This window comes from Phragmites australis, chromosome 12 (assembly GCF_958298935.1).
Source record: "Phragmites australis chromosome 12, lpPhrAust1.1, whole genome shotgun sequence".
NCBI classification, from domain to species: Eukaryota; Viridiplantae; Streptophyta; class Magnoliopsida; order Poales; family Poaceae; genus Phragmites; species Phragmites australis.
The window spans coordinates 17,380,512-17,387,635 of NC_084932.1; positions in this window are offsets into that span (position 1 = coordinate 17,380,512).

A 7,124-nucleotide genomic window follows, 5' to 3' on the forward strand; every position below is an offset into this window, starting at 1 on the left:
CCCCTCCTTAATCTCTCCCTCTCTCTGTCTCTCTCTGTTGTGTGGGGCCCAACTATTAGCTGCTTCCTCTTCCCCGTAGCTTCCTCCTCCTCAGCCACCCGCCCGTCTGTTTTCCGCTGAGTTCGCACGCATTCAAAACCGAATCATTGATGAGTAACGCTGCTAAAAGGAAACTGTCGACCGTCCATCAAGGCAAGATCATTGTGGCGAAGGAAATCGACTGGAGAAAAGGAAACCGAACCCAATTTTCACCCACATGTTTCAATGCCACCAATCGATTCAATTCTCCCTCTCCTCTCTATAAAACCTCAATTGGTCCCTCGGCCAAGCATCTTCGCACTCCATCGTGCCCAATTTTGCAATCCTCGTCAAGTTTCCTCAAACTGTGAGCCCTAGCACTGTTGCCGAACCTTTTCTGTACACCGCCGCCGTCGTCGAGTCGTGCAGAGCCTTCCCGACATCGTCCGAGCCTCCGCCGGTGCTCTCCGTCCACGCGTCGACGTCCTCGACCCTTCGCCATCAAGCTCTGACCTTCGCTCGAAACTCCGTAGGTCACCAAAGCTCGTCGTTGAAGCCCTGTCGTCACCGAGCCTTCCCAATCTTCCCCGATGCCCAACAAGCCATCAAACGGAGTCGCTGCACCCTCTGCTTCCTCTTCCGCTGCTCGTCGACGTCGTCCGACCACCACAGCGCCATCTCCACCGTCTCCGGCCATCCTCTGTCGCCCCGAGTCGTCGTCGACGTCTCCATCTCACTGGAGAAGAGGTAGGCGCCCTCTCAACCGTTGGATCATCGTTCTGCAGCGTAGATTAGAAGCAGCGTACCCCTTCGCGTTGGTTAATCTTAGCCGTCCAATCCGAGATCAACGGCTCCGATTTAATTAATCTCGCGCCGAGTCAGCAGCTGCGTGTGCGTCCGTGTCCGACGTGGCTAGTCCAGTCAGCACTTTTTAGCCGAGTCAGCGGCCTAGTCAACAGATGGTGTCAGTGATTGCGCAGTAATTGTATTTTCCTGTTTGAAAATAATTCGTGATAATTCGAATATTCCGAAAATAGGTTTTCTTTACTAGAAAAATTCCAGAAAATAGAAAATAGTTTAGATAAATGTTTTATCTCTGTTTTTAATTCTGTAAATGATTATTTAATGTTTTTCTAGTCTAAAAATTATTGAAAATTATTAGAATAAATTTATAATTTGGAGAATGGTTTAGAAAATATATATTAATTATGATAATGTTTAGAAATGAACTATTTAATCAGATAAATGCTTTAAATCTGTTTTTATGCATATAAAAATTAGTTTATTTCTAGAAAAATACAAATAAATTCCATAAAATTATTTTAATCATTTCTATGCTATAAAATGATTCTACAAAATTATAAATAAATGTTTAGGCCTTTTAAAAATTAAGTTTAATTCCATAAAATAGTTTTTGTTGTTTTTAGTCGTTTAGATTTTCATCTGGCCATAGTTTTCGCTTCGTTGCTCCGATTTGGGCGGTTCTTGCGCCCAAATCTTCCTATTTTTGTGCCCTAACTTGTTCCAGTGTTCATTTTATGTGTTTGCCTCGTTTAGTGTCTGTTCTTAGTGGTGCTTGCTTGCTGTTTTGTAGAGGAGTTTTTTCAGGAAGCGTTTGACAACATCCAAGATCAAGACTTCAGAGATTTCGAGCAACTCATCGGAGAAGGCAAGTGTCCTTTAACATTTTGCGCCTACTTTTATAAAGTTTTTCTTTACAAATTGCATGCTCACCAAACATGATATCCCATGAATAGGGTTTACTAGTTTTCCCCTATTTTCCTTATAGCCATAGAATGGTGATCATGGTTTGGGTAGAAAATGCTTAGTGTCGCTTACTCATGGGTAGCATAGTAGAATTATGTTGATATTGATGAACCTTGGTAAAAGTGCTTAGCCTAATATAGTAGGGTCTAGGCAAGTTGACATGTTGGTTGGCATGTGGATGTGTTCCAAATAGAATTGTGGGCTTTCGGATATTTGGTTATTACCCTGTTGATGGGTTGATGGCGGTCTTGCCCAGATCATGTTAAGGACCGGTTCATGGAGTGATCAAACATAAAAATAGTACAACCACAAGCTCGGCATGGGATGGGCCTAGCCCAGTAATTCACTTTTCTCTCAGCATTGTGAAGATCACTTAGTGGTACGGGGATGGACGGGTGTACTCCACTTATGTACGGCGGTGAAACCTCAGCGGGTCATCACGTGCTGAGAGAGGCGTTGGAAAGGCTTTGCAGTGGAATCCTGGCCGCACACCTCGGAAGTGTGTAAGTGTTTGATCGACATGGGCAAAAAGGAGGACACGTCTTGTGGGTAAAGTGTAAAACCTATGCAGAGTGAAAACTGATATATCAGTCGTGCTCATAGTCATGAGCGGTATGGACTCCTCACATGATTAGCAAGTGGTTCTTCGGGTTAGTCTTGGGTTGGATTTGGTGGATCATAGTGGTGGGAACTGTGATTCCAGTTAGCTTTGTTTAGAGGTGGTTGGAACCTCAGTTGTGGAGAAAGGTGGTGGGAACTTTGGCTCTAGAGAAATTATTCACATAGAAGTAGTTTGCCCTTACAACTATTTACAAATATAATAGCATGTATTCCAATAAACATTTGAGTTAAGCCTATCTTGACTTTTGGCCCACATGTCATAGTTTTTTTCATACTTGCTGAGTATTCTATGTACTCACACTTGCTCTTTCCTCCATAATCTTGTCACGGCTCAGAAGCTGAAGACTACGAGGACTTTCCTGAAGATGGAGCTGGGTTCTAGGCAGCGGCTTTTCGGTCGACTTCCTGTGGAGTTTGGGTTTCATGCTGAGTTTATTTTTTTCGCTGCTTTGTAATATGCTTTTAGACCCTTGGGGTTATTGATGTAATAAAGTATGTTGTATTATTGGATATTGCATCTGCTACTCGCTTATGATGTCACTACGTGTATGTAATTTGATCCTGGCATACATGTAGTTTACATTCGGTTTGGTCTTAAAATCGGGTGTGACACAGGGGGAGATCGGACGGGGCTGGCTGGTGGTGACCCGGGGTCGAGCCTGGTGGCGCAGGTGGAGAGCAAAGGTGACAGAAGCTAGATTGGGGCGGTCAGGGAGAAGAAGTCAGTCAAGGAGGAAGAGGCCTCCCAACGACGACAACCTCGATCGAGCGATGGCCCATGGCTGAGATGGGCCCAGCCCACCGACGCTGTAGGAGGCTAAGGCGGTGAAAAACCAGATCAGGGAAGTCGGAGGAGGAAGGAAGCCAACCAGGAGAAGCAGTCCTCCAGCGGTGGCCTCCTAAGCCACATGGATGTCGACAACTTCCTCCCCGCCACATTCAGCCACTTCGGGCCGAGCCTCCCTCTTCGAGCGCATCGCTGGAATTGCACCACCCTCACCATCGTCTCCAGATTTGGGTGTAGGTGGTGACCAAGGCGGGCAGTGGCGCTTGAGGGAGAGGCGAGGCCGAGGCAGGCAGCAGCAGCACCGAAGGGCGTGGAGAGGCCGAGGCGGTGCACTGGTGCCAGAGGGAGAGGCAGAGGAGATGCTAAGGGGGGCAGGCGGTGCTGCAGAGCGAAGCTGAATAGTGAGGCTGAGGCGGAGCCAGTGTTGTCGTGAAGGACCTGGGCACCTAGCAACGACAGCAAAGTTGGGTTTTCAGTTCCCTGTCGGGTCTCGGGTCCCCGTAGGGGCTGGGGCTGGAGTTGATTTTGTACCCATTTATATTTTCAAGGCTAGATCAGGTTTGAGGAGTCGGGTTTCAGATCTGGTGCGGGCGAGTGAATCCCGATGGGGGCAGACCCATTGCCACCCCTACATAAGTTATATATGACTGAGTGTTTTGTTCAAAGAAGAAAGTCGAAGACCCCACCGGATGGTCCGGTGCTCAGAGGCTATGCACATCGGAGTATTCTTTACAGAGAAGGTCTCAATGGCTACTTGGCGTGGTTGTACACACTGGATGGTCTGACGCCCTAAAGATGATGCACGCTGGAGCATTTCCAGTGGAAGGAGAAAATGCACAACACACCGGATGGTCCGGTGATAAGAAGATGTGCACACCAAAGTGTTTTGTGTAGAGAAGAAGTGGCTCGGTTTGGCTCAAGGTATACCGCTGGATGGTCCAGCGATGAAGCTGGTGAACACACCAAAATACCCAGTGTTCACAATGAGTTTGAGTGGGGTTCCAACAGCTAGTTTCTACTGGTGTACATGACGGATGATTCGATACTTGTACTACTGTTGTCACCTAATAATTTGATATTCACAATGTATTTGAGTCGTTGGGGCAACGGCTAGTCTACGAGATTGAGGCTATAAATACCCCTCCACTTGATCATTTGAAGGTATGGTTGTCCAGGGAAGCTCTTACACACTTGAGAAGATATTCAAGCCACCAAAATAATTAAAGATGTCATCCAAGGCAATCAAGCATAAGATTAGGGAGTGATTAGTGATTATAGACCTAAACAGAGTTGTTATTAGGTGTTTGCTTCCTAGAAAGTGGATCAATGAGTGATCCTATTGTGTACCAAGTGGTACACCAACACCTTGGAGTCTTAGTGACTCGTCGGCACCTTTTGCCTTGGTGTCTCAAGCTTGTTAACCCTCCGACTTGGTATGGAGCAGCAGCAAGACGCTTATATAGGGATGCAGAGACCCTTGCCTTGGTGGCTCAACCTCCAAAGTAATCATGGCAACAAGTGATCAGAAGAAAGACTTTTGGTGAGACCTTACCTTGGTGGATTGGTGACTTAACCTACTTGAGACCTAAGTGGCACAAGGGCCATGACCAGGTGTCGTCTGGGTGCTATAGCCTAGGTGGTTGTTCTAACATAGACTAGGGGTGATATTTATGCTATCGATACCACGGGATAAAAATCACTTGTGCCGAGCTTGCTCTCTCTACCTTATTTACATTTCTACATTTACTTCTTGCACTCTATCGTTGCATGCTTACCTTTATAGAGTAGTTTGCTAGGATTGGCTATAGGTTGCAAACCTTTTGAACGGTAGAGTAGACACACTAGATGAACCTAGAGTACATTTAGATAGAAATTGATATAGATTAATCTGGTGAAGCTGATTAGTTTTAGTTATCCTAATTCACCCCCTCTTAGAACGTCACTGATCCCTACAGGGGGCCACTCCTACGTGCTCCTCACGTGTGCACACACACAAACCATGCTGATAGTGACACACGTGAATGCCACATCACGACACATTTAGGATGTGTCGGTTTTGGGAAACATGCAGTGAAGTTCAGGCGGGGTGACATGGCATGGCGTGTGCCGGTACTGATGTGGTGTAGGGATATTGAGTGATGTGTGTGCGAGTTGTTCAGGTTGTTGAGATCATCAAGTTGCACGCCTAGAATACAACCAAGGGAAAGATGTGGTACGCTAGTGTTGAGTTGTACGCCGCTATCTTCTTTCGTCCAAGGTGTAAAGAGTTCGTAGCCCCGCACACGGAGTAGCCCCTATAGGGGCCACTCCTATGCACTCCCTGCGTGTGCACACACACAGACCATACTAACCGTGACCCACCTGAATGCCCCATCATGATGCATTCAGGATGAGGGGTCAGTTTGGGGAACAGGCGGTGAAGTTTAGGCGGGGTGGCATGGCATGCCGTGTGCTGGTACTGATGTGGCGTAGAGATATTAGGTGACGTGTGTGTGAGCTGTTCAGGTTGTTGTGATCATCAGGTTGCACGCCTAGGGTACAGCAAAGGGAAAGATGTGGTACGCTAGTGTTTAGTTGTATGCTGTTTTCTTCTTTCGTCCAAGGTGTAAAGAGTTTGTAGCCCCGCACACGGAGTAGGCCGCTCTGGACTGTGGAATTTTAGATTTTGAACCTTTTCAAAAACTTTTTTCTATGCATGGATCTATGAAGAAACAATGTAAAAAGATGGACCATTTTTACGGCACCACGATATTTGACATCGTGGTTGAATAGCACGGTGTCGTAACAATTGGCGTCATGGTAGCTACCACGTATGGTATGGAATGTTGCTCATGGTAAATGGTGGGCGCAAAAACTACGGCATTGTTGGTTTCGAAAAAGGTAAGCAGTATTGTTGTTTCTAGGAAATGGAGCTAGGAAGGTAACCGAGTGTGTTAAAACATGTATTCTACAAACTCGAATTTTGATGCAGTGCACTGAAGTGGTTGTTTGAACCGTCACATTTTAGTTCTAATGCTTTTCCTTTTCTCACATCACCTATGAAAAGTGCAGTGCATCTTGGTGCACAAGTTCTGACACAAAACGTTGTCACCTACAGATAATTTGATATGCACAAAATATTGTTGATGTTAGGCAATTAGTGCAAATTTAGGGTAACGTTGCTGGAACTTATAGAAAAGAATAAAAGCTGGACTCTTCAATAGGAAAACAAAGCCAATAGGTGATTGAGTTGTATATGGATGACTCTATATTGATTGCTTGGAGCACGGTATGTCTATTGCCATTGCTCCTCAAAACCAACCAAAAGAAAGGCGCACACTTGGGTCCTTTTTTATGAGTGCCTAACCTTGTCATAACTATAATTGGGCAAAATGTGGTAGACACAAAATGTGTGATGAACAAAATTGATGCCACATTTATAACAAAGTTAGGCAAAGAAATATGTCTAAGGCACATGGGCCATGGTGGTGTCTATGGCACATGGGCCATGGTGCTAAGGAATTGTGTTTAACTTTGAACCTCTGCCTTTAGATCAATCTTAAGTCTACGTATTACTTGGATAATTCTATTCTCATTTTACATAATGTTCACTAAGAATGAAAAATTAACTAGCCAGCATGCCAATTGACAAAATTGTTTTTGAGTTTTATTATGTTCCGGATTGCATTATAATTTCTGAATGTCTTGCTTTTTGCAGAAGGTTTCAGATGCTATGACATAGGTCATTCTTTTTTAGTCCTTGGAATAGAACTCAATGGCTCAACATTAGGAGCTTGTTTCAGTGGAGGGGTTTCTCCTGATCTATTTGGATCTTAAAGGAAAACAAATTAACTTCCATACAATGCAGTTACCACTATTGATTAGCTCATAAACGAAATCTGGTCTCTGCCACTACTTATGAGCTCATGTGACTACATTGGCTGGTAACAAG